At 40.7% G+C, this 20,749-nt stretch overlaps 1 protein-coding gene across 6 annotated transcripts in view; it reads left to right on the plus strand.

The window, feature by feature from the left end:
• Positions 1–20,749, plus strand: part of ELAVL4 (ELAV like RNA binding protein 4) — an 81,026-nt gene that overhangs the window by 39,450 nt on the left and 20,827 nt on the right. The window lies entirely within an intron of this gene.

Genomic DNA, 20,749 nt, shown 5'->3' on the forward strand with positions numbered 1-20,749 from the left:
CATCCTTGCTGCTGCAGCCAGGAATCCACTGGTGCACAAGATGGGATGAACAATCAGCTTTTATAGGTTAGTTTTCTGGGTTGTGTGTCTACTCACACCGTAGGTGGGAGCAGCTGAAATTTCACTGCTGTTCAGTGCATCACCAGTGCTGTTATGTTTAGCACAGAGAGCAGCAGCCTTGGGAGGGAAAGGGTTCCAAAAAAGGAGTCAGCTCCCCTCAGAGGCTCTTCTGGCAACTTGGGGGTGTGCTCTGTGGGAAGAGGCACCATGGGAAGATGAGGAATTAAAATGCAAATCTTCATACCTGCTTCTATAACATCCTGGCAGCCATTGCACTGGCAGCATTAGCATGATCTGCTTAGTGCTTTTCAACATGCAATGTTCCTTTTTTGTTTACTTCCCGACACACAGCACTGCTCTGGTTGAACACAAGGCACATAACAAATGGCAGTAGCTGCAGGGCAGCTTGAGTCCTCACAAGTGTAGTCCAGCAGAGCTTTCTTTAGCACGTTGACCATGATGTATCTATTGCATTAAATCTTCTGATTTGGCCACAGCTCTGGGTGTTCTGAAAAGAAGATGGAAAATGGAATTGACTTTTATTTACTTTGGGGTTTTTTTCTACAGGCCTTTGTTTTTCTTCTAGGCTGAAAATAATCAGAAAAATTTAACTGCAGGTTAGTTCAGTTATTTCAGGCAGAAGTGAAACCTTCATCTACAGGAGTCTAGGGTGCCTAGCTTGAATTTTCATCTTGTGTTTCACGAGCTTTTACTACTTACTCTATCCCTCAAATTCATGATGATGTTCTTACAATAAACTTTCAAGACTTAAAATATTCAGTGTTGTTTTCATAGGGAATGTATTTGGACAGAGAGCCATTACTTCATTGGCAAGGAACAGTATTCTTTTTGTTTCATTCCATCTCCAGGCTTTTGTCTTTCTGTTTGAAGATATGAGAAATTTGCTATATGATCTTCTGACACATTCTTGGGTAGTTTTTTTTGCCTGTGCTTTTTCTTTCCATACAAGGTGCATAAATCTTTGATCACTAAAATACTTTAAAGGAACCATTCTTTAAAAAAAACTTGTGTAGATGCCTTGAGGACATTACCCCTACGTGTTGTTTTAAGAGGTGATACAAGTACAAAAGAGCCATATTTGCAAAAAAAAAAAAAAAAATTGTGCTCCAAATTCTGTGCCGTTTTTGAAAACAGAATTTCATCTGCCAAGATTTTCAGGCCTGTTATCAAGGCATTGTGCAACATTAGTGAATTTGAGGATGCATATTCATTCCTCACATTGAATTCAGAGTTAATAAATCAAATTCAGTCCTCTGCCAGAAGCAGTTTGTGTTTTTAAGGTTCTTAGAACATGGAGAGTAACAAAATGGAAATGCACTGAGGTCACAGCCAGCTCATCTCTCTGGATCATCATGTAAGCATGCTCCTCATTAGGCCCCTGGACTGGTGTTTTTGGGAGGGGAGGGATGGAGGTATGCCAGTAGGCTGCAGGAGGAATGACTGGCTTTTCAGGGGTTCTTTGCTTTTTCCTTATTAAAAATCAATAGAAGTATTATTTCAGGCAGTGAAAGCTGTATTGAAAAAAAAAAACCCAGTGAAGTCTTAAGCTATTGCTTCCGCAGTGAAGATGTGAAACAGTTTAGATTTTGCCTGCTTTTAGACTTGTCATTGTTTCTGTTGAAAATTTTGTGGCTTTAATAAATCTAAGCTAAGCATGCTCTGTTTTGTTATGCCTTTTAAAAATGTGCTGTTCTTTCTGTTAAAAGTCTGGTTTGTGTTCATATATTGTAAGTTTGCTTCCTTCTTGCTGGGCTGAATTATCAGGCAAATCAAAAAAAAGTCAGAATAAAAAGTTGTAGGGAGAGCTTGCTTCAAGAAAAATAGAAAAGGTCATAAACCAAATCATGATTAAATAGTTCTCCTGGCAAAACCATAGTAGAAAATCTCAAATGTATTTCTGAAGATAGGTAGCATTGAATTGGCTCATGAAAAAGATTCTATTTCCCTTGTCAAGGAGCTGCAAAGTTGGGGGTTTTTTTTTAGGATAATGTTGAGTCTTCTGAAATGTTTTTTTCAAGGAGTTAAAAGGCATAGAAAGTCTTTTTAAACATACTGGATCTCTCCAATAAAATTCATAACCTGAGCTCTTATTCATTTTAAATTTGGTTAAACAATGACAGGAGTAGTCATCTGCTCCAAGTCTTTTTGCAGCCTTAGAACAGTAGTAGGAGTTTTTAATAAAATTGGTTTATGAAGTTGCCCCCTCGCTTTGGGAAGGCACGTGTTAAAACAAGCATATTCCTTTACTAAAAAACTATGCTAATTTGGTAGTACACCGCTCTGAGTTGAATAGGAATGACAGCTTCTAAGACAGCCTTTAATTTGGTATTCAAAACCAAAATCGTAAACTTGGGTTTTGTTTGGTAGCTTCTCAGAACAGGCAGGATATACAGTAGCATTTTTTAAAGATGCTAATGACTTGAGAGAGGAGATGGAAGTCAGGCATACATTTTAATTATGGGGGAGGGGTTGCAATAGCAAAAATGGTTTGGGGTTTTTTTTTTTTTCCACTGCAGAGATTTTAAGGGAATGAGACAAGGAAAAACAAGACTGAAGATAGTTGCCTTCATTTGGCAGGGGTGTTTAATAAAAGCAGAACTTGTGGTTGTAAAGTGTGCTTATTAAATTCTTCATTTACACTACCTAATTAATTCTAGCATTTTAAATTAACAGTGAAACTGGTCCCTGCTGTACCATTTCATAGCTACAGCATATTTCGTCCAACAACCCAGTTGTTCAGGTTTAATCAGCTGCGCTCAAAAAATGAGAAGGAACTTGGGTTAAAAAAAACCCAGCTAAGTGGCATAAACATTTTAGAACAGCATTAGATGAGAGGAGGTGACTTCAGGGAGGAAACCTATGGCTTCAGATGGATGTGAGTGAGGCTCAGCACTAACCAGAAATGCTAAGCTAGAGTGTGTTGCAGATGCTCTTTATTTCTTATTTTGTCTGAAGAAAACCAGTGACAAATATCTTCATTGCTTGAGGGAGAGGGCTTGAATTCATGGGAATTTTCAGAGAAGAAATGCTGAACTTGTTTTGTCCTGTGTTTGCAAACAAAAGATCCAGTCAGTGTAGTGTCCGTCAGATACTGTAAGAGCTGCTGGCCCTCTGAGTTGTCCTTGTTGACATAGTTTGTGTGTGGGAGAAGGGGATGTTTGTTACTAATTTTTTAATTCATTTGGTAGGGGTTTTTTTTCCTTTTTTGTTTTTCTGTAATTTACCCAGGAACTTACCTCTTTGAATCTTCAAATGATTGGTATCCAAAAATCTTTGGCTTCCAAATCTTTTGCATCTTTAAATGATCCAGGAATGTTGTAAAGCAGAATACTTATTGATACAAGATTTCTGTGCATCCCTTAAGTTATGGCAGGGTTTGCATAATTCTACTGTGTGGTACAATTTGATGTTCTTTGCATGTGTAATCAGGAACTTTGTTCCTCTGCCCAGAATATAACTCTGTTGGATTTAGGTTTTTTTAATTGTTCTTTTTTTTGAATTTTCAGTTCCTTTAAGATTATGTACAAATATTGAACCCTTTCACTTGAGTTTCAGATATTTATAATAGTACTGATGCAGGTTTAAATTAAAACTGCAGTTCAGAAATAATAATGACATTGTAAGTATAATTTAAATATCAATGAGTGAAAAGGACAGAAGGAAATACTGACTGCTTTACCTGTAGCCTTCTCTAGAAGTTATGGATTGTCTACTCCTTACTCCTTGGGATGTTCAAGCATAGGATCCAAGAACCAAAACCTACTAAAATGGCAGAATCAGAAATCATGCAGTATTATGACAGTACTGGAAAGTATTTCTCACAAGAGAAGCGTGCAGTACTCATTCCTGTATGGAAACCAATAAATTGTTGACCTGGGAAGGCTGTTCTGCTCCTTCAATCCAGAAGTTTGTCCACACTGAGTTGGTATTATGTGCTATGTGGAAAAAAATGTTTCCAACTTTCCTGTAAAGTAAGAATCCCATATTGAAATGCTGCTGCTGTAAAAAGCAAAGACCCAGATTTTATTTAACCAAATGATGGGGAACTAGTGTGTTTCTATCTAGAACATGCTGTTCAGAGCTGCAAGTTTGCAGTTTGCTAAAATTTGGAGCTTAATTAAGCAGCGTTAATTTCAGCATCTGCATTTGGAAAGCAAGGGATGCAGAAGTTCTGTATCCTCAGGGGCAGAAGCCATTATCTGCACACTGGTGATGCCCAGGGAGGCAGGAGAGAAGGCAAGCAGGAATGGTCGTGTTCTCCAGGAGGGAATTTCTGGGGTCTAATGGCAATTGTGCAGTAGCAGGAAAACCCTGAAGCTTTCCCTGGTAGGCAGACATCACCTAGTATTGGCCCAGTGTTGGCAGCAGCCAAGTTTTATGTATTTAATTGGAGGTTTTGAGGCATGGTAGAGTAGATAACCAGGAGGTCCCAATGGGTCCATCTGGGTTGGAGTCAAAGGAGATCTGGAATCTCATCATAATATAAAGACACAAAGCAAAAATGGGAAAAACAGCTAGGGAACAAGCCCTTGGTAAGGCAGTTTGTGACAATAGGTAACTGTCGCATGGTCAAGTCTGCAAGTGAAACACTTAAGCTGGAAATTGCAGAGATATTAGTGAAATTGTGCTGCTTTGTCAAGGGGAAAAAAGATTTATTTTTATTTAAGGGAAATAGTTCACAGCTATTTATGCTTAGAAGCTGCAGATAGAACATATATTCACTGAAAAATAAATTCACATACAAAGGCTGGCAGTGTTTCATCTATCTTTTCTTTAATAATTTTGTAAAATGGTGTGCCAAAAGTATCCTGTGGAAAGGAAAAAAAGGCTCCATATGCAAATTAATATCATTTACAGTGAAACCCAGCATTAAGGTACCTGATCTGAGATCACTGGAGATCTAACCTGAGCATGAGCTGCTTCTGCATTTGATGTCCAGTTCACTGATTGTGCTTTGGAAGTGCCTTCCATTTTGAGATATTCCTGGTTCCAGCAGTTTTCCCCACGCAAAATACATTAAACAGATAGGATTATAGAATGCAAGGATTATGTTAGATAAGACTTATAAACTCTTTAGAAAGTATGTAAACACTCATGCCTCCTAGCATAAGCCCACCTAATAACAGGGTTTAGGAGAAAAATACCTTGTAGAGGTAGTTTATTCCCTTGTTGACTTGGAAGGGGTTTTAGTAATTCTCTGTAAAGCAGTGGTAACTATCTCTGATCATTTATTTGGCACAGATCTTGTTGGACTGAGTGTTAGCAGTAATTTCATTGCTCTGGTAGAAGAGGAGAATTAATGCAGTCCTTCAGAACACGGGGGAAAATTATTTCATGCAGTGGTGTTCACCATAAATTGAATATATATTTCTGGCATTTGGCTTGATTGCATTTAAAGGTCATATTTAGTAGTGCCCCTCAAATTGGTTGTATAGGGAATCTCTGTAAGAAGCTGTGGGGTTCTTGCATTTAACTTCCTTGAAAGCAAAAGACTTGGTATTTGCTGAAATAAGAAAAATATTTATACAGCAAAGTATTCAGCTAGGGTTCTTTTGTCTGACAAAATAATACCAAATTAGGTGAATTGCCTTAGGTTTTTCAGAAGTGACTGTACGTTGGCCCCACTGTATTTATTAGGTAAAGGAGATTTGTATGGAAGTTACTTCTTTATGTTGAATGCAATGCAGTGAGGAAAGAGTGGTCAGAGCAGTGTTAGTGCAGCTGAAAGTCAAGTGCCCAAAGAAGCACAAGTCTAAGATAATGTAGTTTGGAACTGAAAAGAAAAAATTCTTTCTGCTCATCAGATGGAATACAGACTATGCTTTAGTTTTTCATTTTATGTAGAGAATGAAATATTAAGATATGTGGAAAACCAGACATGTTTCAGAGTCTTTTAAATTTGAAATCTAGAATTATTTTTAAAGGACTAAATATATGGCTCTGAATGTTATTAAAGACCTTTGATAAATTGATCTTAATTTCATAGCCTAGTTATTTTTACAGCTTATTTCCTGAAGTATATTCTGTTCTGGAGCAGAGATAAACGTAATTTCCATGTTGCATATCCTATTTTAAGGGCTGCAGATTCAAGACAATCCCCAAATATTGATTATTTTAATGAACATTTGCATTAAGTATCTGAACTTAGCACTGTGGGGGAGGAGACACAGAAATGGTAGCGAGTGTGTCAGTGCTGGATCTCTAAAATGTTTTTTTTGTGTGGTTTGATGTCTGTGCTGAACACTGAGGAGAATGGTCAAATTAGCATCCATCATTTTCTTTATCACTTCTCTGCAGTCGCCTGGTGCAGACTCTGTGCCGGCGAACAAAAGAATTTTGATTTCTTGATTATTGGAAAAAAGCAATTGAAATGAGTGTTGGGGCAAATAGGCAGAGAGCAAGCAGGCACATGGCCCTTGTGCTGCAAAAGAGCTTTCTAATTAACTTCACTGATTTCAATCCTGAGCTGCTTCTGCAGTGTATTAAATGCCTCTAATGCATATTTAGAGTATTCTTCAGTTTTTGCTGCTTGGTTTGAGTAAATACCATCACCATCCTATCAAGCCCAGTGTGGAAGGATTACGAGGGTGGTTTTCCTCAAGAGCACAAGCCTGCATCTCTGAGCTCATGACCTCCTGATACAAAGTTACTTGTGAGGCTTTCCAGTGTCTGCTGACCTCTTGCTCTGAGCCTTTTTTCCATCTCTTCTGTCACCTGCATTGAAGAGAAGCCATCTGCCAGGGGACAGCCAGTGGAATGGCTCAGGTGCAACCCTCTCTTGGTGGCACTCCACCCTTCACTTCCAGTGTTCTCTCTCCTTTTTGGATCATTCTGCCCTCTCTTCCAGAAGCTCAGACCTTGTCCTTCAGCACTTTGCACAGCTGCTTCTCTCTGTAACTTTTTCTTTCCTTTTAGCTGAAGGAGAAAGGGGAGGAAAGGAATGTGAGTGCCAGGAAAGCTCTGGGAGACTGTCACCACTAGCAAGGCACTCCCTGCTGAGGCAGGGTCCTGTGGGGCAGCAGCAGACAGCACACCCAGGTACCTGTCAGGGCTCCAAGGCTGATTTTCCCAGTGTTTCTCCATTCCCTGCTGCTCAAGGAGTTCTGCCCTCCAGCCATACCTGTGAGCTGTACTGTGGCTGTCACCTCTGCCTGCTTCCCTTTGTGCTTTTGCTACACAGCTTGTCCAGGAGCAGAAGTGACCTGTGTAAAACCAGTCCAAATGCTTTGGAAAGTGATCTGCCTCCTGCTCTCCCTCTTCACAAGCCTTATTTTCACCAACACTGCATGTGGAGTTTCTTCTTGACTTTCAGAGGGTGTTCAGTAAACTCGTGACCGGGGTTGCTTGACCTGCCTGCAGTAGCTCATTCTCTGAATCAGTGAGCCAGGGAGTCCTTGTCCCTTCTGTCTTGCAGAGCTGATCCATCATCAGCTGAGTTCCCCCTAGCTAGCTGTTTGTTTTCTCTTAGGCCAAAAGAGTTCTGCCATGGTGATCTTCACCTTGGCTTCTGGGAATGGTCAACCTGAGACTTTCAGACCGGGATTGGGATCTGCTGCTCCTAGGAGTGTGAATGTCCTCAGCATTCCTGCCTCTCCTCTGTTTTCTGCTACCTCAGTTTGTGTGCAGTCCCTAAACTGATCAAAGTCATCTTTCAGTTTCCATCCCCTCAGAATACATCATTCAGATTTTTGCTTTTGGGGTTATTCTGTGACTTGAGGGAAGACCCATTTGCATGATCAAGCCAACCTCTTTCCTGTCTATTTGTCAAATGAGATACAATTTGTCAATGGCCAAGTTCCTTTTGGGATATTTACTCCATGGAGGTCTTGCTTGGCCTTAAATCATTTTTTTTCTCCTTTGCTTCCAGAAAGCTTCAGAAATTCAATCTCACTGCTTGGAAACTTAGGACACCGTTTTAAACTGACTTACAGTTAAAACTTCTTAACTTCTAGTTTTGCTGTTAAACACAAGGATATATGGAGAGAGTGTTTTCTACACCCCTAACACTGCTCACCACTTCTTTTCTCCTGCATAAAACATGGTTTCTCTTGCTGCCTGAGCTGGGAGTCCAGCAGCCTTTGTGTGCAGCTCACTGGCAGTCCTGTGCTCAGAGTCAGCACAGATAACCATCTCAGGAATCTGGGCTATTGGAAGTTGCTCTGATGCACAGTCTTTGCCAGCAAATCTCTGGATTGCATCAGCATTCTCTTCATGTCCTGTGCTTCATTCCTGGAATAGTCATTGATAGGGTACTGCAGCCTTTGACTTTTCAAACTGTTTGTGATACAGCCTGACTTTTGTTTGGGCTCTTCTGAATCTCTCCACATCTATTAAGAAAGATTTTGCTCAGGTACCGTGTTTCCCATTTTTGTGATGCCACAATTTCATGGTCACTCTACATTCTCATTCCTGCAAAATTCTCATTCTATGAAAAGAGAAGAGAGAAAGCAAGCATCATGGCCAGTCCATTTATTTGGCTTTGGTCGCTGACACTGCTTTGGCTGACTCACTGCTGCATGTTGTTGGATTCCTGAGCAGGATCCATCACTGACTTTGCAGATGCTGCTGCTTGTCCCTGCTAGGAATTTCAGTGTGAGTACCTGACTTGCAGGTGCTGCTGGAGGCAGGATATTGGACCAGGCAGACCTCTGCTCTGACAGTTCTGCTGTTCTTATGACTCTCAGTATCTGTTTAATCAGTGGAATATATCAGCTTGAGGGGCAAAAAAACTTATTACTTTTATTCACAAGAGCCTATACTGCCTTTTTTTTTCCAGTTAGATGATTTTCAAGGGGTGTTGCAAAAGCAGATGGACAAAAAGCTGCGTCATACTCACCTGCAAGCAAACAAATGGCAGCATTGCCAGTGTGATTAATTGTTGCTGTACTAGAGGGACTGCTGTTCCTGCAGTGCAAGCTCTAATCTCCCTGCTGCCCTATTCAGATAATTGTGCTCACACACATTTGGAAGCACCTTAAGTTAGGTATCAACAGGCTCCCTTCCTCTTGCTGCAGAATTCTAGGACCCAAAAAATGAGGCTGCCTCCTCCTTCCCTGGGAAGCTGCTGGCTGGATGGAGGGGGTGTGTTGACTTTGCTGGCTGTGAGGATGGTAGGTAGGGCATGAGAAGATAGGACATGTAACAAGAAGTATTCTCCAGCAGTTCCTTTTTTAGACTCCTCTGTTCTCCTACTTGCTGTATCTGTGTCATTTCTATTTACCAGTGCATATCTTTGCCCAGTTCTGTTTCTTTAAACGTTTTCCTGCTCTGGAAGCCACTTTGTGTTAACCAAAAAAAAACCCCAAAATCCCAGCCCCAAACATGAACAGCTTGGGAGCTTGACTGGTAACATGTTTTTCCCTTATGCTTTCTGCTGCATTGGAATGGCTGCTCTGGTGCCTTCATTTTGGTTGTTGGTAGTATTGAGGCACTTGCTTGCTCCAGGTCAGGTATTTTGCCAAAGTGGAAACAAAAGGAATAAGTTCATTGACCACCTACCCGCTTAATATTGTGAAAAGCCTTTAATAAGAGTTGTGTATCACAGGAATTGCCCTGTTGTTTAGTGGTGGTTAGCCAACAATGGCAGAAATCTGCCATCTTGAAAAGAGCAGAATTTTTATGCTGGAGAAAATTTACTGAGGAGCATATTCATGCTAATATTCTTCTCAAAAAATTACCAAGATTAAGTGATAGAACTAAGTAGTATGTGCACACAAAGTCGTAATATTTTCTCCTTGAAATGGTTTTCATTACTTTTGTTACCTGCAGGTACCTAAAAGGAATGTTTTAAACATTTGAAACCCAACTTAAATTCCTGCTCTTGCTTTAAAATTCTTGGAGGTTCTGTCTTAAAGCTGAAACAAATTTATGGTGAGGCTCCCTGCAGTCCATATATCAGTGCATAGCAAAATTTTTATAGGTAGCATGTTTTGGAATATGATGAAGTAGCTTTACCTTTCTCAGCATCTTTCCAGATGCTGTGTAAAGTCATCTATGTAAGTCTAACTATTACAGATTAACCTTCTTAGCTGTCAGGTTGCAGCTTTTATTTATGTTTCTGCTGATCAGATTAAAAATGCTGCAGTCACAAGTTGTGTTGTTAATATTAAATTTTGTATTTCAGTCTGTAATAAATTACTTTCCTCTGTGCATTGGAAAAAGTGGTTAGTAGAGCTCAGAGTTTAATTAGTAGGCTGTTGATGATACAGAACAGGTATTGAGAGTCATTGTTCTGAATTACTGTGAAATTTGTTAGTATTGTTACGGCTTTTGTTTTTTGCTGTTTGACAGAGGCTGAGGTACAAAACCTTAAATGTTGCTGAATTAAATCATTTAATGACAAAATTACCAGGGCCTTTTGAGTTTGCAGTCAAACAGGTTTCAGATATTGATGTTGCAGTATAAGATTATGTCCTGGTTAATATGCTTGTTTTGCAAAACATATTCTTGTTGTTTTTCCAGTTCTATGTTCCTCTGCCATTTCCTTTAGACTGGAAGCATTACTGCCGCCATTTCTATATGAAATTATTCCAAGCTTGCTGGTGCACTGGCTTTTCCAGATCTTGGCTGTGTCTTTCCCATGTTTTCTGCTTGCTTCCTTCTTATTGATAGAGTATGTTTTTGGCCTTTTTATTAAAATCTCTAGCCTATGAACCAAGATTTTTGTTGAGCCAGGACTCTTTCCACTCTGCAGTTCTCTGACACTTCATCAAAGTAGGAACCTTGGTCTGTGTGCAAGCTCTCTCCTGGTTCTGTTGTTTTGCCCTTCTTCTACCACTCACTGCCGTAATTTTGTAGTGGAGCTTCTCACAACCTTTACTCTGGGTGTTTGGCACTGCCCTTTTTCATACAAGTTTGGCACATTTTGCACCAAAACCGTGCATGTGGTACAGTATGGGCTCACTGTACTCTGAACTTAGTGTGCCTTTGGTTGAAGCCGAATTATTGAGCAGTGAATAATCACTCTTTCTTTTGGTTTGCCCTCAACTTCTGGTCCATTGTTCAGTATTAAATTTTTAGTTGCTTTCTACTTTCATGTAAATCTCAGAAGTGCCAGCATTTGGGATGATGTGCAGGAGGGAAGATAGATGTGCTGTAATGAAGCGTGTGCCTCTTCTGTGACCTGCTGGCTCGTGCTCTTGGAGTGCCTTTTCTCTTTGGTTCCAGACAATGATTCTTTCTACCCTTCTGTAATTTCATCTTTTTTTGAGTAACAATATTAAAAGCAGCACTTCTAATATTTCATCTTCAGTCATAGTCTTTACACTTTTGAAATATCTATAGGCTTTTTTATCTCACTTTGGTCAGATTTCATCAAAGGATACCATATTTTAGTGTTTTAGCACTGAACACTTCTAAGCTTGTATCTTAAGTCACTCTTGAGCATTGGGTCTTATTTTTAAAATGTCGTGACTGCAGAAATTTGCCTTCAGTTCGTTGCCTTCCTTTTCTCTGGTGCATCCATTCCTTGTTGGAGTTGTGGTCTTTACCATTCTTTCTGTGCTGCTTGTCCAGTGATGCTGTCCTTTCTCCCCAGTGTGACATCCCCTGTTTGGGATGAGAACTGCTTCCTACAGCATCGTGTGTGGTTAATATAATGCAGTGACTTCTTGAATTCCTTTTGCAGATTTTTTTTTCCACATTGCTGATAACCATTTTTATGTGCTGCTACATCATTCAGGGGATTTTTTTCTGGTTCTATTTGTTTTCACTTTTTCTCACTGAGTCTTGTTTTCACTTAGCCTGTTTGTTTCTAATGTCTGCATTCTTGTGTTTAAGTCATCTCTTCAGCATTGAATTTACTGTTTAGGATAGACAAGTCATGGCTGTTTCTTGTCCATTCATGCCTGTCCCCAGAACACTGGATTTTTATAGTACAGTCCCTGTTCTGTTCTGGGACAAAGCAGGGAGGAGTGCAGCCCTGCTCCTCTCGGAACAGCTGCTAATTCAGAGGCTGTGTGCTCCTTGAAGGAAGGGGGAGGAGAAGATGAAAAGAAGGGGAAGCAAGAGATGTCAACTGAGGGGAGCAAAATCCAAATATTTGTTCAGAAATGGAGCTCACTTGTCTTGTGTGTCAGGAGCAGTAGCTTTTCAAAACCTATTTAATCAGTTGCTTGCAGTAGTACGAACACACCCATGCTGAAAATCCAGTTTTGCATTTAAAGAAACTTGATAAAAGCAAGTAAACAAAAAAGAAAAAGGAGGATAATATAGTCTACAGAACATGAAATGTATGTGTTGTTTACAAGATATCTCTAGCCCAGCACAACTCTCAATGGACCAATGATAAGGTTCCAATCTTTGAGGGGGGGAGCTGCAGTTTTAGCTCCCTGTTTTAGTGGCTGTGTTACTCTGTCCAAGTTCACCCTGGGAATTGTGATGCCTTTCAGTTTTTCTTCTCCAAAACAGGAATAAAAGTCAGTGGTGTTTGTGGAGAAAGGCGTGTTTCAGAGGTAAAATGCTTCCATGCTATGGTAATGTGAACCACAGAAGACTCCAGCCAAGTCAGCAGCATCTGTCTCAAAGTGCCACTTGAACCTTGCAGGCCATTAGTCCATGTCCTCAAGCACAGCAGTGGCACAGCTGACTTGGTTGGACTCTGTAGTCTGCATGTGAGAGCAAAGCCTTGTTTCAGGTGAGATGCAGAACATCTGAAATGGTAGGAGCCTTTAGGAGTCTGTAAGGCACAATTTTCAAGAGCAGGTGTGTCTTACCTTGCTGGTCAAGTACAAAATAGAGTACTTGCATGGTGTTGGAAGACCTCTTGAAGTTTCTGTGGGGGTAAGATTTTTGGTAGGATCTGGTCATGCTGGGCAGTAGCAGGCTGGCAGAGGGTGCTCCATCTTGTTCTGTGTTGGGAGCTGGATATATGGGGCCATTCTAAAGTGAAAATAATTACTGTGTCTATTTTTGAAAAATGGCAGTTACTGTCAATTGGTATTTAATTTAGACAAGAACTGCTACTGCTTCAGCATTTCTGAAAATCAAGACACTGAATTACACCATCTTGCATTAAGAAATTTGTCAGACCTACAGAAAAGGACAAAACTCATGTTATCTTCTCTAGCACTGCCTGGCAAAATCAAGCTTTCTGACTCAAGGTGCTGGCTGAGTGATATTTCTTTCTGTTGTGGGGAGCTTGCAGATGGGCTTGGGGAGTATTGCTTTGATTTTGAGGTCACTGTGTCCAGGTCCTCGTGGCTCTCGTCCAGTGACATGTGAAGGTCCAGGGTTTGTAGTCACCTCACCATCACTAATAATCTGCTTTAGCTGCATTTATAGAATTTGTTTCACATTTTTTGGGCAATGCTTCTTTTTATTCCCCTTTTATTTTTCTAGGCTTGTTGTCATGGTATCTGGCACTTCCCATTCAGATATTAAAATTGAGTGAGTGGTGTCTGTATGTCTGGTTCATTTTCCCTCTCTTATCCTCTCCCCGAGGGAGAGTTTTACGTGGGATGTAGCACACTGTTTGCAAGGGCTTCCTTTGGGGGATTTTTTAATCACGTAGCAGCGTCTCTGTTGGGGAAGGCCTGGTGCAAAGGAGCCCCTTCCACCTGGGCTGGGGTTTATTAAATCCCGTGTGCACAGGGCTCCCGTGGGACCTCATTGTGTCTCCCCTCGAGCTCCCCAAAAAAGGTTTCACTCCTGCATGAATGAGCTTTCAGCTGAGTCTCTCTGGCATGAAGGCAGGGATAGGAATTTTCCCTGTGCAGGTACCTGATGGGGAGTGCCATTGCTGTTTGGGTGTCAGGGCTCTGATGCCTGAGGAGGAGAGTTTGCTTGAGGGATCTTGTTCCATCTGAGGATCTTTGTCATTGTGTAGGCTTTGCAGGTGCTGTAGCTGTGGAACGTGGAGGATTTTTCACAGAGGTTTGGGGTTACTTTACTTTATTTTTTTGTGAAGCTATGGGCGGGTTTCTTAGGAGGGGATCTGTTACTGTTTGTCTGCAACATGGCTTTGCTCTCCAGTTGTATTTTAAGGATCTGCAAAACTTGGATAGTGCTGGTGGCTGTTTTTAACCAAAGACAAATCATGCTTCTTAATTGTAGGTGCATTGTAGCATCTCACCATATCTGGGGCTCTAGACTGGATTGCATTTAAATACAGCTGACCTTTCCTAATGTATAGGGGTGGGATCTTCTCAAAAGAAATAAGGAGAATTCAAGTATAGTAATTTGATGGAAGGTTCTGAAACAAAGCTTGTACCCAGACACCTTCCTGCAAAAAGCAAAAGACAAATGATTTATCCCTCATGCCTGCCTGTCTGGTTTTTGCTTTGAGAAAGATTGTGCATTTTTCCCTAAATTCTTACAAAAGTGAGTTAACAGCGGGAGAATGTTTTCCATTTCCAATGGAATGTTGTCCATTTCATGGACAACGTGTATTGAATGAATCCTAGTTTGTACAAACATAAGGAGTCTGTATTGTAAATGAGCTATAGACTAAATGGGTGCTGTGATAGAGCTGCACTAAGCACAGAACAAGTTACCCTTCATAGATGGGTTACAGTGAATTGTGACAGTGACAGCCTCAGCTTAATTGTTTGGTCCTAGGAGCACTGTGTGCTGAAGATGTTTCCCTTCTGGTTTGGTTCTCCTGAGACTGCAGTGTGCATTGCTGGGGTGACAGCAGGTGATTTTCCTTGGTAAAGAGATGGAGAATGAATGAGACTGACATTACTGGTATAAAAAAGCATCAGACAAGGAGCAGGTTTTGAACTGGGCTCATGATCAGATCTCATTTTCTCTTGATCTGAATTTTCTCTCGATAGCTTACCTCCTTTTTAAGGTGAACAGCTCTATTTGTTGGTGACTGTTGTGGAAACAACAAGAAAAAAAAATGAAAGTCATTTCACTTGACCCTCTTTGCACATTATGAATGTATCATCTCAAGGATATTTATGTAACCTTCTCCAAAATCCTCTACTTCATACAGCGTTTTGTATGAGATGCAGTCATTCCTTTTCATCCCAGGAATGTGTTTAAAAGACTTCTGAATTGGTTTGAAGGCTCACAGGGTGGTGTTCTGAAATGGACCTGTCTTCTGGAGCAGGGACAGCCTTGAATGTCAGAATTCTCCTTGGTTTTCTCTTGTTTAAAAGACGGAAAGCAATCTCCCTCCCATCCATCCATAGGTTCTATTTATTCCAAACACCTCAATCTTGAGAAACAGTGGGAAAAGTGGAGTAGTTATGTGCAGGTTTGCTTGAAGAGCCACAGGTGGACAGCAAGTTTTGCTTAGCTTTTGCCACAGAGAGAAGCTCACCCCGCGACCAGTTCCTTCCCTGAATTTCACCCAGGTTTGAACAGGCGCAAATGGCCCTGGGGAGATGTGGAGAATTGGTGGTGAGCATTATTTATCTTTGGGTCCCCAAGGCCGGGTGACTGAAGGCTGCTGCTGTCTGACTCGTGCCTGGCTGATGCGAGATGAGCTGTCAGACGTGCCCTACTTCCCAAGGGAGGGACGGTGCCGGCGCTCGCAGAACGCCTGTCTGCAGGGAGGGCAGCTTTAATTAGGTTTTACATTTGGGCAGGGCACAACAAAAACACAATTTGAGGCAGTTCAGATCACTGCTGTCCCATTCTGTGCCTGTTCTCATGAGTGGCTGCTTATAGTGGGGACCGTAGTTCTTTAATTCCACAGTAATTTATTTCCAACTAAAAAAGATGGTTTTAACCATTCTTTTATTTACTTGGTCACTGGTGGGCAATTAAAAGTTGTACTCATCTCTAAGTTGCTCTTAGAATAGTTTCTTGCAGTAGGAAGGCTTCAGACTTTCTGAGGATGTAGTTTGCTTCTCTTTGCTTGTGGCAATAATTGTTCTTCATAGAACCAGCAGGAACAGTGTATTTGTAGAGCTTCAGAGTAGAAGAGATTATTGAGCACTTAACACATCCTGCCAAAGCGTTCCGTGGATTAATTTCTGCTTGAGCTAGAGCATAGCTTTCAGAAAAAAAATCAAGCCTTCAGAATTTCCTGTGGTAGAACTGACAAAATGGTTGGTAGGTTCTTAAATTTGTGTTACCTTCCATGTCAAAAACACAGAGCAAATGGCTTCCACAGGAAAACAGCGTTTGCTGTGTTGTTTCTAGTCTGGTTTCACTTGCCAAGCAGTGGGATTTGGGGTACATAACTCTATGGGCAAACATTAGTAGGAAAACAAAAATTTGTACTCCAGGTGAATACTAGTGTAGTAATGTTCAGGTTCAGCTTCGTTCAAATTATTCACAACTTTTTGATCAGGTGGGCAGATCTGACCCCCTTATCTCAACTGAAGGAGTCCTTGTGCTGAAGTCAATTCTCATGGCCCCATCACCAAGGCATCAGTGTCTTGCTTGGAGCACATGCACCAGGACTGGGCTCTTCCTCAGCAAAGCACAGGCACATCAGAAGCAGCAATTTTTCCTTCCTTGTCTGATTCTGTGACTTTTATGGCAAGAATGGGTTTTAATTCTTGTGTCAATGGTGCAAGCTTGATGTAGCCTGTGTCAGTCTTTGATTTCAGCACTCCTAAAGCACGGCACAGTTAACTTGGTTTGGCAGGATGTAATCTTTGTGCTGTGCAAATGTGTGTATTTGTGGTTTACTGAGGAGCTTAAATTGCTTGTGCTTTTCCTCTGTCCTTTTTGTACTTATCCTCTCCTCCTTCTGTCTTTCTGCAGTCAATTTTCTCAAGCACGGAGTTTGGGTTTTTTCCACTTAGTGGTGGAAATAAACAATTTAGGGCCAAGATCTGTTTCCTGAGATAGATGCTCTCCTACAGGTCTTTCTCGTGATTTCCTGTTCACAAGTCCCAGTAAGAGATCTGTTGGCTTCTTTAATCCGTTTAATGTGTGCCCTGTTAATTTTGTTTTAGTCAATTAATAAGCAGTACCAAATCAAGTCCTTTAGAGAAGACCAAGTATATCAATGTTGATTAAATGGCATTCTTAAAATTTATAGGTCAAACTTGTAATCTCATCAAGAAGGTTGTCAGCTGAGTTTGACAGAATCTCTTTTCCATAGACTTTATTTGATTGACATTGATTTTATTACCCCCTCACTAATTCTTTATTATTGAAGTCCAGTATTGAATATTCTGTAAACTTGCCTTGCTCAGCATTACACTGCTGGACCTGTAGGTACTTGGGCTGTCCAGTCCCCCCTCTTTGAATTCCAGTGCAAACATTTTTCCTCCAGGCTTCTGGAATTTCTTGATCACAAAAGAGAGCCATTAGCCCCTTTTTTTTTTTGGAGTCTGTTCTCTGCAAATAATCCAGATCATTTAATTTAAACATATATAACTTCAGGAGCTTCTGTTTAGCATTCACCTGGGTATATCTTCACATACCTCTTCAGGTGTACATAATGCCTCTTGTCTCTGTACTGTTACTATTAGTATCTCCTGGTGAGTCAGGATGAGTGTTAAGGGATCTTTTTTCAGTAACCTAAAAAAAAGTATTTTGTTATTCCAACCTTTACTAGAGGGGTTTTATGCCTTTTAAAAACCTGTTTTCTATGATATTTCTGTTCTAACTTAGAGGGATTTTTCTATGTGTTTTCCCTTTACTTCTTAGCATAATTATGGAATTGGCCAATGTAGACTGGCTTACAGTGGAAGTAAAGGAAGGTGGAGGTCTTTGACACTGCCTTTTTCACTGTTGCAGGTTTTTGGTTGTATGGATAAAAATGATACAGGGTGAATTGATTTTTTTTTTCCTATATTCTTTCTCATTACTTGTTTTAAGCGCAATTTTCAGCTCTGAAATGGAACTTTCTCAAAGGCAAAACATGTACATTTCCAGTTTGGGTTTGGCTTTGCCTGTTTTGGTTTTTTTTAAGACTGTCAAGTCCTCGATAACTTGTAACCCTGTTACTTCTCATTTTTAGACCTATTCCTTACCAGATTCTGGGAGGTCCACTATCCATTTTCTCCTGCTAGAGAAAACATTCGGGAAGAGCAGTGGGAATAGCAAGATAACAAGGTGTTGTTTTAGGATCATCTAGAAATATCTCTTGCCTGACCTACTGAATCACAGCATGTGATGAACTATTGGATTCCAAATCACAGAAAATATTTACTATTTACGGTGCTGTTCCTGGGAAGTGTAGCATGGGAATGAACTACAGTGTCTGTGTGGGATCCCACTGAGAGGTCCAGCTGCTTGCTTTGTGCTGCCAGATTGTGTCCAAAGAAGTGTTACCCTTTTGGAGAACATGCAGGAAGAGCACACAATGAAGAAAATAGGGAAGTTCATACTGTTTACTGTATTTTGGAAGAAATCCTTTCCTTTCTTCACCTGTTACAGTTTTTAGTTCTTTCGTATCTGGAGTCTGTTTTGTCTGACATAAGGTACATTGCTCTTGAGAGGAATTTGAAACTCATGTTTTTAGCTGCATGTATAAATTTTTTTGGCTTCTTAACTGTAAATGTTTAGCACAGTAAAACTTTATGATGTTTTCCACAGTCATCATAAAGCTTTTCACAGACAAAAAACTAATCTGAGTTTGTCTTTTCAATTTTTTGAGACTGAGGGTTTGTGTCAGTTTTTAAACACATGATAATATTTAGGCAAGATTGTTGAAAATACAAAGTAACCAAACAAAATAGACCCTTGAAGTGGAAAGCTCTTAATAGGAAGTATTTTTTTCCTTCAGCTTTGCTGGTACAGTGAGGTCTGTGCCAGGACACAGCAGAAGGAATTTGCTGATGGAAACAACTGCACCAAGCTTTCAATGGGCTGTGAAGGGTGTGGAGTTTGAGGTTTTAAGATAAAAGGGGTATTCGTTGACTTAACAGAAATTCAGTGCTCAAAATTCTGAGCATTCACCCTTTTTTGTGAGCGTACAGTACAGCTAATATAGCAATCAGTGGGACATGAATTCATAACCAAATGCTTCTGAGTAACAGCCTGCTATCCTGGTACAAATTTCATATATTTCTTGATGTCCAGGAGTAAATACACTGACAAGAAGAAATCTTGTTTCTGACCTGTTATTTGAAAGAAAAATGGTATGACAGTGTAGTAGTTTTCATTAAGCCAGGTTCTGCAGTCCTGCATGCAGACAAGATTAACTTTATTTGTTTTGGTATGTTATCCTTCACCTGGAGAAAATATATTTATCCATTGCCACTTGGTAGTGAGAATGAGATGATATCTAAATAACTTGAATGTTACTGGGGGACTCAAAGAAAAGTGTTGTGTAATTGTGATCTCATTATTTTCTTGTATTGCCATTTATTTCCCTTCCCTACTGCTAGTGCTGTCTGTGGGTTTGCTGTCCATGGTCTCTCTTGTGTGAGTACTTGCAGAAGTAAGAATGTTTCTATGGGAGATTGTTGAAAAGCAGTGTATACATTGTAGAGGTTGGTCAGTCCATGTGCCCTGAGAATAGCAGTGGCTGGACATGGAAGCCCAGGATCAGACCTTGGCCATAAATCCCAGTCTCACTCCAGCTACTCCTGCTCTCTGTGTACCTTTGAAGCCCAGAGATGATTAATAGGGAAAGGATACAAACACAGGTTATCCATCTCTGATCCTTGAGTCTCCTTCCCCCCCATAAAAAGATGTGTTTCCTAGGGAATGGCTTTCCTCTCCCTAGGATTGTTTAGGATTAAATTTATCAAAGATCTGATGTATTCAGAGGTGCAGGGATTGGGGCTGTATAAAATACCTCAGGTAGGCAAGCAGAAGGCATGGCAGGGAAAGTATCTTTACAGTATTTTTGCTCTAGGCTTTGTGCTCAGCCAGACTTCAGGTCATTCTTGGTTAATGTCATGTAACTTGGGTAAGAATATTTTTGTTGAGATTAGTTCAGCTCTCCAGGAAGACAGAGTATGTTTTTTTACTTTTTTTCTGAGGTTGAATTGATGGGATGGAATTGCTCCCTGGCTGTATTGTATGTTAAAACAGCCATTTCTTCTCCTTTGCCTGCAAGTGGGCATTTCAGGCATGAACTGCAGTGTTTCCATGGATTTTTAGTCTTCCATTGCATAGTTAGCAGCTTTTAGGGCTTTGATCTGATTTCGTAAGACAGAAGCGCTCCCTGTATTTGTGTTACAGCAAACGCTGTATTTTTGGTGGCGTCTGACTTTGAGAAACACACAGATGCTTTTTTGTAGTCCAGGAGACAAAGAAACAAAGCTTTGTGCTGGGAGGCAGGATCTGTGCCTCCAGGGGACATCAAGGCACTTGGTGTGCAGCTGCCTTCCCAAGCTCCCCTTCCTCCTGGTGAGCAGGAGCTGGGTTGCTGCTTGCTGCTCCCGTGGCTAGAAACCTCCACAAATGCTGCTCCTCTCCTGGGGAGGCATTTTCACATGTTCCCTTTCTCACTGCCTGTGAGCAGCAGCATTTTGATCACATCAGTGCTGAGGGACAGGTGGTTTTTTGGCATGCTGTGCCCCAGATACACAGAAGGGTGTATGAGAGGGAGCCTGACAGGATGGTTCACCTGCCTGCTTAGGCTTACTGATTCTTGAAACGTGGTTATCTGTGTGTGTTTCTGAGTTCATGTGCCTTAAAAAAAAAAAAAAAAAAAAACCAAAAAAAAACCCAAAAAAAACCTGTGTTTTCCAAACATGCAAAATAAGTTCAGTAGGATGCTGGAAGGAAGGGATCTGGAAGCGGCTGTCTGTCACGTTGCATTAATAGAATTGGTGCTGCAAAGCTGCTGCTTGGGAATTGG

Source organism: Ammospiza nelsoni, chromosome 9 (genome assembly GCF_027579445.1).
Source record: "Ammospiza nelsoni isolate bAmmNel1 chromosome 9, bAmmNel1.pri, whole genome shotgun sequence".
Classification (NCBI taxonomy): domain Eukaryota; kingdom Metazoa; phylum Chordata; class Aves; order Passeriformes; family Passerellidae; genus Ammospiza; species Ammospiza nelsoni.